The sequence below is a fragment of the Sarcophilus harrisii genome, chromosome 3 (genome assembly GCF_902635505.1).
Source record: "Sarcophilus harrisii chromosome 3, mSarHar1.11, whole genome shotgun sequence".
Lineage (NCBI taxonomy): Eukaryota > Metazoa > Chordata > Mammalia > Dasyuromorphia > Dasyuridae > Sarcophilus > Sarcophilus harrisii.
This window is the reverse complement of record NC_045428.1, coordinates 597,384,784-597,399,429: the sequence shown is the minus strand read 5'-3', so window position 1 is coordinate 597,399,429 and position 14,646 is coordinate 597,384,784. Positions and strand designations below refer to the sequence as shown.

General features: G+C 35.8%; 1 pseudogene; it reads right to left on the bottom strand.

Annotated features, from left to right (window-relative positions):
- Positions 1-1,196: 1,196 nt before the first annotated feature.
- LOC116422145 lies at positions 1,197-12,796 on the bottom strand (annotated as a pseudogene).
- Positions 12,797-14,646: the final 1,850 nt, after the last annotated feature.

The window sequence follows — 14,646 nt, the reverse complement described above, 5'->3', positions numbered from 1 at the left end:
TATCTTTGATCTTGTATTCTCAATATCATTAAGTTAATTAAATAATTGTAAAGATATAGTATCCACACGATTTTAAAAAGTGAAATCTTGCCTATTTCTTTCAAATAATTCTCTGCATAAAATTCTCTATGTAAAAATGCTTTCTATATTAAATGCTTATTGACTGAATGAATCCTTTTCATGACTTAATTAGAGATGACTTCTTTACATGTATTGATCATTCTTGTGACTATTTAAAAGTAGGCATTTTATTGTGGTGCCATCATTTCATTTCTGGCTGACTCTTGTGAAACTCATTTGAGTTTTTTTTTTTTTGGAAAGTATATTGTAATTTACCATTTTCCCCTCTGGCTTATTTTACAGGTGACAAAACTGAAGCAAATAGGCTTAAGTGACACACACAGGGTCACACAGCTAATAGTATCTGAGTCCAGATTTGAATTTAGGTCTATCAGACTCCAGGCTTGGTACTCTATATAGTCCACCACCTTGTCTGCTTTTTGAGGCCACAAATAAGTGCCTAGCTTGTCTGTAAGCTTTTGAGTAATTAACTTTTCATACACAGATACAAGTGTATCTATATATAATGTACAGATATATGCATACAATATTTGCATATATTTATCATCTGTATCTCTGTCTCTTACTCTATCTTTTACATCCCTTATGTCAATGGATACAAAAGACGTTGTACATCAATCATGAGTATAAGACAAATGAAGTATGTGTTGCAAAGTATATTAAATGCAAAGATCTCTTTATTCTTTCTTTCACATTAGTGAGAAATTGTGGGGAGAATAAAAGCAAAAACAAAAAGTGGACTAACAAAGTACAACAAAGTAACAAAGTACAAAGTACAAGGAAGATTGCACATGTTGTGATAGAAGAAATGTAAAGGAAGCAGGTGTTCATGCAGATATCATGGAAGAATTCTCCAACTGTAAGATGGATTGAATGGGAAAAAGAAGAAATGAATATTAGATATGGTATTATCAGGTTTATGAAGTTGGGGACCTGATGAACCTTTAGCAGGTTTTGGAACAGTGTGGGACAGCTAAGAAGTTCTTGTTTAGTGAATGTAGCTTCCATATAGGTTTCATTGGGATATTTAGAAGCAAGACTAATTTGTGTTAATGGTTTGCAATCTTCAGGCTATTAGAGAGAGTCATGTAGGACATTTCAGAATGATTATTGATTTAGGAACTGAAGTTATTCTTTAAAGTTTTCTTGGTGTTCTTGTGGGGCTGCAGAAGGATCACATAGCATTTGGGGATGAAGATGCAGCCTAGTAATCCAGTACTGGAACTTAAGATGGAGAAGATCTCCAGGCTGCCATCATCTTCCCTTGGTGCTCTGGTAGTGGGGAGGAAGGAGACCCAGACACTGCAGAACACCAGCATGCTGAAGGTGATGAACTTGGCTTCGTTGAACGTGTCAGGGAGATTTCTGACAAAAAAGGCCATGGCGAAGCTTGCCAGGGCCAAGACTCCTGGGATGCAATGAGAGAGCCCTCATTGCATCCCAGGATGATGTGCTCATGGTCAGAGTGTGTATCTGCTTCTAGGAAAGGGGAGAAAGCAGCAGCCAGACTCCACAGAGCATACCTTGTATCAAAGTGCAAAAGAGAATAACAGAAATGGGGCTCTGCTTCCCATCCATTTTCTGCCCCTGCTGCCTGGTCTGGTGGCTCTGAAGGCTAGAACCACAATGATGTTTTGGCCAAAACCGAGGAGACGGCCACTGTGAACATGACTCCAAAGGTTGTTTGTCGGAGAAGGCAATGGGCTGCAGTTGGGCGGCCAATGAAGAGCAGAGAGCAGAGGAAGCAGAGAATAAGGGAGATGAGGAGAGATGTAGCTGAGATCCCGGTTATTGGCTCTGACTATGGGGGTGTTTTTGTGTCTCACAAAGACCCAGAGAACCAGAGCTGTGAGGAGAACAAGCCAGCAGCTACAGAAGCCAAAGCCATCCCCAAGGGCTCTTCATAGGCCAGGAAGGTCCACACTTTGGAGAGGCACTGATTCCTCTCCTGATTGGGATGTTGATCTTCAGGGCATTTTACACATCGATCTGCATCTAAAGAAAACAAACAAGTCTCAATATTTTAGCCTCAGCAAAAATTCCCTTTCAGTGGACCAATAATCATTGTAAAAATAATACAAATTGCTCCATTTAATTCCATGGGGATCAGAATCTAGTGGTAGTGGATAGAACATTTGGACTTGGAAGATCTGATAGCTTCAGATAGTTTTGTGACTTTGTGATGCTGGCTTAATCAATTACCTTTTTCTACTTCAATTTCATCATTTGTAAAAAGGGAAAAAGACTTGTGCTTATCTTACAGAGCTCTTATAAGGATCAAATCCTATAATAAACGGAAAGAGTTTTGCATACTTACAGTACTATATAGATTTTCGTAATTTTGAGTTATGTCTAATTCTTTGTGACTCTGAGATTTTCTTGGCAAGGATATTGATATTTGGTATTTTCTCCTCCAGCCTATTTTTTTCCAATGAGAAAGTTGAGGTAAACAGGCTTAAATCACTTGCTCAGAATCCTTCAACATATAAATGTCTGGCATCGGGAAGCTGAATCTTCCTGAATGCAGGACCTATACAGATCCCTTCTCCATCTACCAAACAGCTGCTACATAAATGCTAATTCTTATATGAATAATATTGAAAGAGTACTTGTTTAATTTTTGAAGTATTATTCTTAGTAATAATAAGTATTCTTAGTAATAAAAAATAATAAAAATAAATGTGACAGCTGTATGTCACAGCATAATGAAATCAATTTATTGCTCTGTTTATTTCCTGGACTTGGACTATAATCTTTTTAAGACTCTCTGTTCTTTGTAGTTTCTTTATAGAGGAAAATGATTCCATTGTCCTGGATATATGAATCTTTCTAGATCTCTTCTGGAATGTGGGTAGAGATGCCTGTTCTACAATTTTGAAGATCTTGGTGTATTTTTCTTTCCTATTGATGGTCAGCTTCTCCCTGATTTGTCCACATTTAAGTATTTCTTGAGATAATGTTTTGTGAGCTTTACTTTCTTAAGTTTCTTTGCTGAAAATGCTCTAGGAATATGAATCAAATGATCTGGGCATGGTTTGTCGGAAGAAGAAAAGCTTCTGAAGCTGTGATGAAGCACTTATAGATGGAGGAGGGACTAGACTTTCTCTGTTTGGTGTGAAAGGATAAAGCCCAAAGCAGCCTGGGAATTAAAATGAGACAATTGAGGTTCCACATAAGGGAGAATTCTTCAATAATGAGAGTGGTCTAAAAATGCTTTGGGTTCAATTAAGAGGATCTCCTTCTTGGGCATCTTTATGTCAATTTTAGGATGTGTTCCACAGTAGACCTTTTGGCTGTTAAGGGCCTTCTAATTGTCAAATGTAAAGACTCTCAGGGCCCTTTAACTCATAAACATGCAACCATAATTCCCTTCAAGGAAAGGCCACATTCTAATGAAATCTTTTAGTAAAAGAATAATGAAGGAGGCTAAGGAGTTTGTTTTAGTTCTAAGATATACACTTTCTTCCTGATGTGTAGTAGGCTTGTCCCTCTCTATTCCTTTTATATCCAGCAAAGTGAAAATGTCCTTTATCCCATTGAGAGAGGTAAATGGACACCCTTCCTAAGCTACCACTTTCATTGACCTCTTGCTGAGAAGACACTATCCTCCCAAACACTTTCCTTTCCTCATCAATGACTACTGCAAGAATTTCCTTCACAGAGATCTTGTTCCTAGAGGTATTACTCTAAGTAGACTATTTCATCATTATATATTATTTTTCTTTTCCTCATATTGGCAGTAATTTGCTAGATTTCTGCCTATTTACACAAATTTATCAGTTTAAACTATCTGCAAAGTACATTTGCATTTCCCCAAATCATAATTTTGTGTTGAGTGAGACAGGGCTTAAAACAGGTCACTGTCAAGCAGAATCCAAGGGATTTTCTGAGTTAAAGAAAAAGTCGGTCAGTTTGGATAGAGTGGAGCTTTTTGGCACCCATTGTGGAACATATGGGTACGCATCAGTAGAGTAGGAGATGAATTGGAAAAATGGAATGGATTGTATTCTAATATCCTGGCTGGAGTCTTAGCTCTCTTGAATAGTTGTGTTACCATAAATAGTCAGTTCTCTTCACTAAAACTAGTACAAAATACTTGCATTTAGTCACTGCTGTGTTGATGAGAAAGATTTAATTAAAACTCTAAAGCCCTAAGTCAATGGAGGAGCCATAGAGAATGAGCAATTGAGTCACAGAGAAACTAATTAAAAAAAACCCAGTTTTGTACACCTCAAACCCATAAACTCTCCCTGATATTGCTCACATTGGGCCTTCTTCTAGTTTTTTCTTGGTCTCTCAATCCCATGTTCTATTAGTAACATGTTTCCATTGCCTGATTGCCATCTGGGAAACTCATTCAGATTTTTTTGGTTATCCTGGGTCTGTGTTTCTTGAGGGAGGTCAAAAACATTCTCACAGATTTACCTGTCTGGTTGGAAATGTGCCCCTCTGGGCAAGGGGTACAATCAAAACAGCATCTAGGCTTTCCCTCCTGGGCTTTCATTTGTAATCCAGGACCACAGATTATGCTGCATCTGGACTGAGGAGGCTATATAGGGAAGTAATCAAAGACTTTTGAGACATCATCATTTAAGAATTAGTAGTTTGTTAGCCCATGTCTGGTTTGTTTGTAGCAATATATACACAATCTGATTAATCTGCAAAGCCTATCAATACTATTTTCACATGAGCACACCAGAAATTCCTTCAAAGCTTAGATTAGTTTCCTTATAAAAGGGTAAGGAATTTCATTTCTTCCCATTTGGAGAAGTGAAGATGCTATTAGATAGCTGTGGTTTTCTTAAATAAGCAATGCAAAGAAATAGAAGAAAACAATAGAACAGAATACAATTTCTCCTCTTTAAAATTAGGAACATCAAGGGAATGTTTCATCAAAAAATGGGCATGATAAAAGACAAAATGTTAATGATTTAATAGAAACAGAACATAATCTGAAGAGTTGGGAAGAAAATCAAAGGAGCTATTCAAGAAAACTCAACGTTACCAATAACTATAGTGGTATGGTTACTTTCAAGAAGGTGGATATGCTGGAGAATGAAATCAAGTATGCTTTAGGAAGCATTGCTAATGAGAAAGCTAGTGGAAGTAATGGAATTCCAGTTGAATTTATTAAAAATCTAGAAGATGATGCTATTAAAATACTGCCCTCAATATGCCAGCTAAATTGGAAAGCCAACAGTGGCCATTGGATTAGAAGGATCAGTTTACATGCCCATTTTAAAGAAGGACAATCCCAAGGAATGTTTAAATCACTGCGAAATTGCACTCATGTCACATGCTAATAAGATTATATTTACAATTTTTAAGCTATGCTTCAATAATAAGTGTACCCAGAATTACAAGAAAAGCATGCCATTCTGCTTTTTCAAAGAGGTAGAGATATTAGAAAGCAAATTGCCCACATTCACTGGATTATGGAGAATTAAAGGAAGTTCTAGGAAAGAAAAACTCAGCTTCATTGAAAACGTATTGGCCCTGTGACTCACAACAAATCTTGCAAATACTTTAAAAATATGGGAATACCAGATCATTTTATTTCCTTCTTGAGGAACATGTGGATCAAGAAATTATAGAACTGAACATATAACTGAACTAATTGGTTTCATATTTGAAAAGAAGTGACAGGGCTATTATCTCCTTATCTATTTGAAAAGGAATATTACAAGGCTGTATATCATCTCCTTATCTAAGTTAAATGCAGAGTGCATCATGAGAAAATTCCAAGCTCAATGAAATAAAAGCTGGACTTAAATTTTCCAGAAGAAATATCAACATATCATCAACAATCTCAGATATGGAGATAATACTTTTCTGATGGTAGAAAGAGAAGAAAACTAAAGCTTCTTGATTAAATTGAAAAACTTGTCTTGAAGCTCAACAGCAACAACAACGACAACAACAAAGCTAAAATCTTGACCACTGGTCTCATTAATTCCTTGCAAATAGGGGAGAAAAATGGAAGCACTGTGATATTTTAGATTTTTTGGCTCAAAGATCACTGCAGATGGTGACTGCAATCATGAAATTAAAAGATGCTTACTTCTTGGAAGGGAATCTAAGGAAAATCTAGACAGGACACTAAAAAACAGAGGTATTACTTTGTCAGCAAAAGAATGTATAGATAAAGATGTGATTTATCCAGTACCAACATATGGTTGTAAGAGTTGGACTATAAAGAAAGCTGAATATTGCAGAATTGACATTTTTGAATTGTGGTGCTGGAAAAGATTTCTGAGAGTCACTGGGACAGCAAAAAGATCAACTTGGCCAATAGTTAAAAATTAATTAAGGATATTCATTTGGAAGGTCAAATAATGAAGCTGAAGCCTAAATACTTTGGCCACATAGTGAGAAGATTGTACTCATTGGAAAAGACTTGCAAAAGATTAAAGAAAAAAGGAAAAGGATTGCAAAGGCTTAGATGTATAGGTAATAACATGAAAAATGATCATAGAATGTGGGTGTTCTTTTTCCAAACACAGCCAAGTGATAAAAGTTCAGATCTTTTATTGTGTCCTTCAATATAGCTCGGTTAGCTCAGGCCTATCTCTCTGCTTGGTTCCAAGAGCTCCCTCCGAATGTCTCCAAATCCAAAGGTTTGTCCTTCCAACTCCAGCCAGCACCAAGGTAGAAGATGCAATGAAATCTCTCTTGCCTCGGAGATAGGGCTTGTAGGCTTCCTCCCAGAGTACTCCTCTCCGACTCCTGGGAATGTTCCTAAGTAACTATCCATCTCTAAGAGCTACCTGTATATATGTGATCTCCCAAAGGTTAACTCCTCCTTCTGGAGAGAGGGATTCTGGGTTTTCTCCCAGAGTTCTCTCTGGCCCTAAGGGAGGTGTGAATTCGGATATCTCATACTAAACCTGAAATCTCCCAAACGTGTGAACTCCATTGAGTACTTAGATACTTATGAACTCTCTAAAGGTGTAAACACAAGCATCATTTCTATCAGTTGTACTTAGTATTTTGTTTCAAGTTCTGGCCCAAAATATTTCCTTCTAAGATCAAATCAATCATATTGAACCATGCTAAATTAGGTAATTATTGTCTCTATCAACTCTAATGGCTTAACACTTTGTAAAGATTCCAACAATAGAATTAGTCTAACTTCAAATGATAGGGGAGGATTGAAGGATCTGATGTACTATATTCCATGGGGTCACAAATAATTGGATAAGAATGAATGACTGAACAACAATAACAACAATGGAACTTGGAGCTTTTTTCCACAGCAAGAGAATTTTAAAATCTCCTGGGGGGGGATGTTAATAATTAGAATTTATTACCAACAGAAGTTTTTTCTAAGATTCTTTAGTACAATGCATTGGAAAAGAACTCACTTAAAAAACTATTTGATTTTTGAGACTATATACTATATATAGAAACTAGTGTGAATAGTACATATCTCTTTTCTACAATTATTGAAAGCCATCATTTGAGAGACTTGGTAATAACAAAGAAATTTATATAAAAGGCAACAACTTTTTCAGAAATAATGATTCAGAGGGTCTGAAAGTGGAGAAACTTGAGAGAAAGAGCAAACTTGATATTCGAGCATCCTTCTTAGGAACACCGGCAAGACTGAGTTGTGTCAGAGAAAGGAAAAGTCAAGAGGATCATCAGCTCTTCACTTTTTCGAGTTGAAGCCCTAGACTCAGGGAAATCTTGAGAAAACATCAACTGCTCCTCCAAATTCCCATAGCCCCTGTGTATTAAAAGAGAGTATAAATACATATGCTGTTTGATTATCCTAATGTTTCTGGAATCTGAATTTTGCCTCAACCATGAAAAGGCCAGTGAGGCAAAATAAAGTTAAGCAGAGAACCAAAATGAAGCATGAGGTTTTCAATTTTTCTAACCATGAGTTCAGAGCAGTTATACTCTGAACTCATGACTTTATGTCTAAAGTGAAGGAAAAGGAACCATATGTGAAGAATGTTGATGTTTATTCTTGTATCTTCCCAAACATCCAACCAGAACTTAACAAATTCTATTTGAATGAATACAATAATAAATGAATAAGAGAAAAGGAATTGTGCCTTATAACCAAAAGATCAATATTTCCCAAATCCCTGTAGGTAATCTGATTTTCAGCTAAATTACATTTTCTGAATTGTATACATTCAACATAAACTATGTATTTGATTAAGCTGTTTATACTGACTTGATTAAGTATTTTGGTCTATTCCATGTTCTTATAGATTGGTTAAATTTCCTGTGTCTTTTGTATTTTTTTTTTTATTTTTGTATTTTAATTGAGTTATTACTTGTAGAAGGCAAGGGATCCATATACCAGGTAGAATTGGTATATTTATAATTGTGTGACATGGCATGGCGTAACATGGGAAAATATTATTTCTGTGAATGGGGTTTAAAGCTAGACATTAGATAATCTAGGATTTTGTTTCAGTGTTCAGAATATTGAGAACCCAGATGTCAATCAGGCCATTGTAGCAGCACAGCAATTTTACTGGGTTTAGTAACAAATGACCACGCATCAATAACTCTAACAGCCAGTTCCTTCTCCTTTGATATCATGGATCAGAGATTCTCCTGCTTCTTCTCAGCTATAAATCTCACTATTCTTGGGTTTTTCACCGAAATTTGCATGTGTTCTAGGCTTTTGTCTTTACCTTTGCTCAATGAATCGGACATAAAAATTTAATTTGCACATTGTTTCCTCCAAGTAGGTTTTGTGACATTTACCCCAAGTTTGAAAATGCTGCTATTTTGATGGCCTATATTCTTATGTTTATATTTTCATAAAACCAATATTTTAATCATACTTCACCTTTCTCTGCTCTGTGGACCACACTACTGCCTTCTCTTGAATGATGAAATCTTGGCCAAGTGGAGCCTGAGGTATAAACTCTCCCACTTTCACCAGGACTTCGGTATCATTACCAAAGATCACATAGTTGAGAATATCATAGTTTGCCACAGAGTTCCTCTTCTTATCCAAGACCACCAGATTCCCAGCACTATCATTAAACTGAAGGTTCTTCAGAAAGGGATGGAGCTGAAAGTGAAGAAAATTAGTTGGAAGTTCACCAGTAGATTCTCTAAGGGATGTTTTCTAGTTCCTTTGCTGTTTACATTTTCTTCAATGTCTTGGAATGAGGATGGATTGTACATTCCTAAGATTTTCCAATTGTCACAGAATTGGCATGGATTGCTAATAAATTGGATTTTAATTCAAGTTCTCAAGACTCCACATCTATTTTGCAATTTAGCATTCAATGCACTGTGCTAAATACGTTCTAAAAACCGATATTATTTCATTTGATAAGAGAAATCAGGAAGTATTTTTAAAGTGGCAGCAAAGAACTTCAGACTATAAAGAATCTAGAAATTCTAGGAGCCAGATGTGAGGTAGCAATATGTCTTAATCTTAAGTGCCTGTGCACTTGCGTGTATAGTTGGGTGATGTAATCCTAATTCAGAATACATCTAGTAAGGTAGTTTTGCTGAAACATAAATTATGTTAAAAGATATAATATGAAATTAGCTTGGAAAGCTGGAACCAGAGAGTGCAGGAATTTTAATTTCTGAGGACTTTTAATTTTCTTTTAGACTTTTAGGGTGCCATTTATGGCTCCTGACAAAGAGTATATTATCGTATTGGGTCAGGAGAGTGACATGTTCAGATGTTCTAAGGGAACATTATCTTGTTGATCTTAGACTTCTTTGACTCATGGATCTTGTATTTTTGGTATTTTTAGTCTTGCATTATGTATTTCATACTTATTTTGTATATGTACATAAATATGATGAATCTATATAATTTATAAAATATATATTACATATAACATATGATACAAATACATAATATGTAATGTTAATATGTAAACATTTTATATTAATTTTGTTTCTATGTTCACAATAAGTATAAATTTACATAGCTATATCTATATCAAATATGCATATATTTATGTTGCCTCTCTCATTTTAAGTTTTTTTTTTTTTTTTTTAGCTAATGCAATTGGGTTAAGTGATTTGCCCTGGTCACACATGTTAAGCGTCTGAGTTCAGATTTGAACTCAGGTCATCCTGACTTCAGGACTGGTGCTCTATCCACTGCACTACCTAGCTGCCCCATTTTTAAGTTCTTGAGAGAGATTTTTGTTTTATCTATGTTTTCATATTTCTATTGCATATTATTTTACTTTTATCTTATCAGAATTTTTATACACGTCTATTAATTGAATGGTAACTCTGGAAATGGTGAGTTGGACATAGAAGAAATGAGAATCTAAAAGAATAGTTAAGATACATTTTTTATTCAACATGTCTTATTAAGTGCTCCCAAATAGTTTAGGCATCATGCTACAGCTGGAAACTAAATACAAACTAAGAGCAATCCTTGTTCTGAAAGAGCTTATATTTTAGAAAAGCTAATATATAAATTTTTGTTTTGAGATTTAACATCCCATGTTAAGATTGACATTGAAAGGAACAGTCAGGTAGCAAAGTAGATAGAGTATTGCCCCTCGAGTTTTGAAGACTTAAATTAAAATCTGGCCTCAGGCACTTGACACTTACTGATGTGTAAACCTAGAAAAGTCACTTCATTTGGACTGTCTTACAAAAAAAGAATAAAAGTTAGATCTAGAGCTAGAAGGGACCTCAGAGGCTATTTCATTCAACTTTATTAACAGATCAAGCCCAGGAAAATTAGGTAACTTGTTCAATGGCAGTGAGGGGATAAGTTTTGGAGGAATGATTTGATCCCAGTTTCTGTGACATCAGAACAATTACCATATCCATTGTGCTATGCTGTAGGGGAGTAACTGAACTGCCAGGATAAGAAAATATGCCTGATTCTGATTTCCTCAGCCTCTGGTGGGTTATAGTATCCATCCTCCTACCCTTCCCTAATATCCTCATCAAAGACCCTCAGGAACAAGTTCATCTGAATTCTTACTTCTACACCCCATCACAGGGTCTGAAATGAACATAACTCTGAAATAATCAGAAATGAGGTCTAATGCCATCAATCTGCTTGTACAGGGTTTACTCATTGCAAAAGAGGTGAGCTGAGATACTAATCCCTTATTTCTTTTCTGAATAAGGCAGTTCCCACAATAAAAATTTGGACATCAGTGCTTAGGGGAAGGTGATCTTACCTTCCAGGGGTGAAAAACTCTTTTATCTCCATCTATATTGGATTCCATTTCTGATTTCACAAAGAACATTTCATGAAGGGCCCAGGCCACAGCATACACAGCTTTGTAGACAGTATAACTTTGATCAGACATTGTGATGTCTAAATAGCTCAAACGTAGAGTGTCTAAAGAAGCATTTGGTGAACAGACCCCTTCATCTGCCTCTCCATGTTTATATGTACACCCAAAAGCCGAGTTCCAGAAGTTTTTAAGGAAGAGATCCTCTGGTATTTGGCAGGATGAATGGTTTTCAAAAATGTTTGAATCCAGGAATCTTACTTGTCTGGTCTGAAAATATCAGAGCCCCATGGAAATTATCAAAATAGATATAACTGGTTTTTGTCAATATCCCAGTGACTGGTAGTGATCCACACTCTTCTTACAAAGATATAAGGATCTGGCAGTAAACATCAGACTCAGAAGTGAATTTGTATCTCCAGAAATAATAATCACTTTGGCAGTAGAATATAATATTCTGCTGACAAAACTTTGATATAAGCCAATATTTAATGACTGACCAGTGATGATCTTTTCTATAAAGGCCACACAGACATCATTTCTGGCCATTTCTTCTTGAAGGTTCCTGAGGAATTTCTCACCTCTTGAATCATCTGAGGCAACAAGACCCACCCAGGTCCATTTGAAATGCAGCATTAATCGGACCATGCCATGTACAAGAGAGGTGTCTGTCAGGGCCATCTGATAAACAGAAGGAAACTGAAGTGGGTCACTTAGAGTGGATCAAAGAGACCATAGCTGATCTGAATAGAAAGCAAATATGAGCCTTTTTCAGTGTAATGAATTTATTATAGTAACCCACTCCACCATTTTAATCTGAAATTATTTTCCATCCCAGTCTACTTAGAATGGATTCATCTTTATCTCTGACTGATAAAGCTTTTCTTATCACTTAGACCTCCATCCAGAGGGCAGCTCATCTCCTTCATATACATGCATTAGCTGAAACACATGTTAATGTTAGTGAATACAGGGATTGCAAACAGATGTTTACTAAATATTTGCAAGATTCAATTATATAATTTCAAAAACTCTGTAGGTCAAAATATGCTGCTTACTACAAGACAAGATGAAAGAATTTATTCTGATCTCAGATCTCTGTGTTTCCTTTTTCTTCTGTGAGGATCACTTGAAAGATAAATCAAGCATTACAATTCTCCCCAAACTTTTGAAGTTTATATTTCAAGTTGCAGACCCTTAAAGACCCTATTCTGCCCTCCAACTAGTATAGGATAAATTGAACCATATGCTTTCCTACCTGTGGAACTTATAGAGCTCCAGTAGGCTTCCCATGGAGATAGTTAAATGAGAAGTGGTCCTCCAATGACCACCACCGACTTCCCCTTCTCACAGCTATAATTTGGAATGGTCTGTCCCTGGCCTGACAGCCACATGAGGGAACTCTCCAAGGTCCTCTCATCACTGTGATAGGCATTGTAGATGTGGAATCCCAGAGTAATGTTGGGTAATAGACTAGGGTTCCTATTGATCTCTTTTACAGCAAACATGAAGGCTAGAACCTGATAATAGTTTTTGGGCAGCCATCTGTAGTGGAGAGAGATTGTTAGGCATAAGGAATATTTCTGGTTCTACCTAATCCTGAATTGAAACTGAAACTTCTATTAGAAGAATTTCCTTAGTCATTTGAAAGTACAATTGTAGGTCCACAATGTCTGGCCACAGCTACTTTTAAAATTCTATATATGAATTTATATCCAGTGGTAAAGATTTGGACAGGAAGGAGTTGGCCATTGATTAAGGAATGATTGAAGAAATTATCTCATACCAGTGTAACTGAATGTTATTATGTTGTTGAAAATGAATCATTATTTCATAAAACCATTAGACTTGTAAGAACTGAAGTAGTTTGAAGATAGAATAATAAGGAAAACAATTTATAATTTAACAGCAATATTATAAAAACAAATAATTCCAAAAGATGTCAGCAACCCGAGGTATACAATGATCTACAATAATTGCAAATGTTTGATTCTGAAATATATATTCACATCATCATAGAAAGGTGATGGACTGATGTGCAAGAAAAGACTCATTTTGTTTTATTTGTCCATAATGAGAATTCTTTTGCTTAATTGTTACAAAGAGTTTTCTTTTCTTTCTTTTCAGCAAGAGATTGGGCATGATAAAAAACTTTGATAATTGAGAAAAGTTTACCTGAAAGTCATGATCAAAAAAACCCAACAACTTGGACATCATTTTTTCAAGAAATTATCAAGGAAAACTGTCCTGATATTATAGAACTGGACGACAAAACAGAAATTGAAAGAATCCATGGATCACCTCCTGAAAGATATCCCAAAGTAAAAACTCCCAGGAATATTATAGCCAAATTCTGGAACAGTCAGCTCAAGGAGAAAATATTGCAAGCACCCAGAAAGAAACAATTCAAGTACAGTAGAGCAACAGTCAGTATAACACAAAATTTAGTAGCTTTACTTTAAAAGACCAGAGGACTTGGAATATAATATTCTGAGAGCAATAAAGCTGGATTATAACCAAGAATCACCTTCCAGCAAAACTCAATCCCTTCAGGGAAAAGGTGGAAATTCAAAATAGAGGATTTTCAGGCATTTATGATGAAAAAAACTGGAACGGAATATAAAATTTGATTTTCAAATACAGGATCAGGAGAAGCATATCAGGAGAAGTGATATAAAGTATTGATAATAAGGTTTATCTGTTTGCATTCCTAAATGGAAAGATGATACTTGTAATTCATTAGAATTTTCTCATCATTATGGCAGTTAGCAGGAATATACACAGACAGAGTGCACAGGTGTGAGTTGAAAATAATTTGAAAAAAAATCTAAAAAAAAAAGAAATTAAGGGGTGAGAAGAATGCACTAGGAGAAAGGGAAAGAGAGAAGTGCAATGATGTTAATTATCTGCCATAAAAAGACAAAATAAAGCTTTTTATAGGGAAAGAGGGAAGGAGAGGGTGAGTGAGTAAACCTTATTCTTATCAAAATTGGCTCAAAGAGGGAATAACATATGCCTCAGCATGGGTATAGAAATTTATCTTACTTGCAGCAAAGTAGGAGGGGAGTGCGATACAGAAAGTGGGAGGGTGATAAAGAGAGGGCATATTGAAGGAGGGAGGGCCACTAGCAAAACACTTTTGAAGATGGACAGGGTGAAAAGAGAGAATAGAATAAATGGGGAAATACAGTTAGCAACAACTATTGTAAAAAGAATTTTAAAGCAAGTTTCTCTGATAAGATCTCATTTCTCAAACAGAAGCAACTAAGTGAAATTTACAAAATATAAGAGCCATTCCCAATTGATAAATGATCAAAAGATATGATTTATGCTGAAAGGGCTTTAAATTCATGCATAC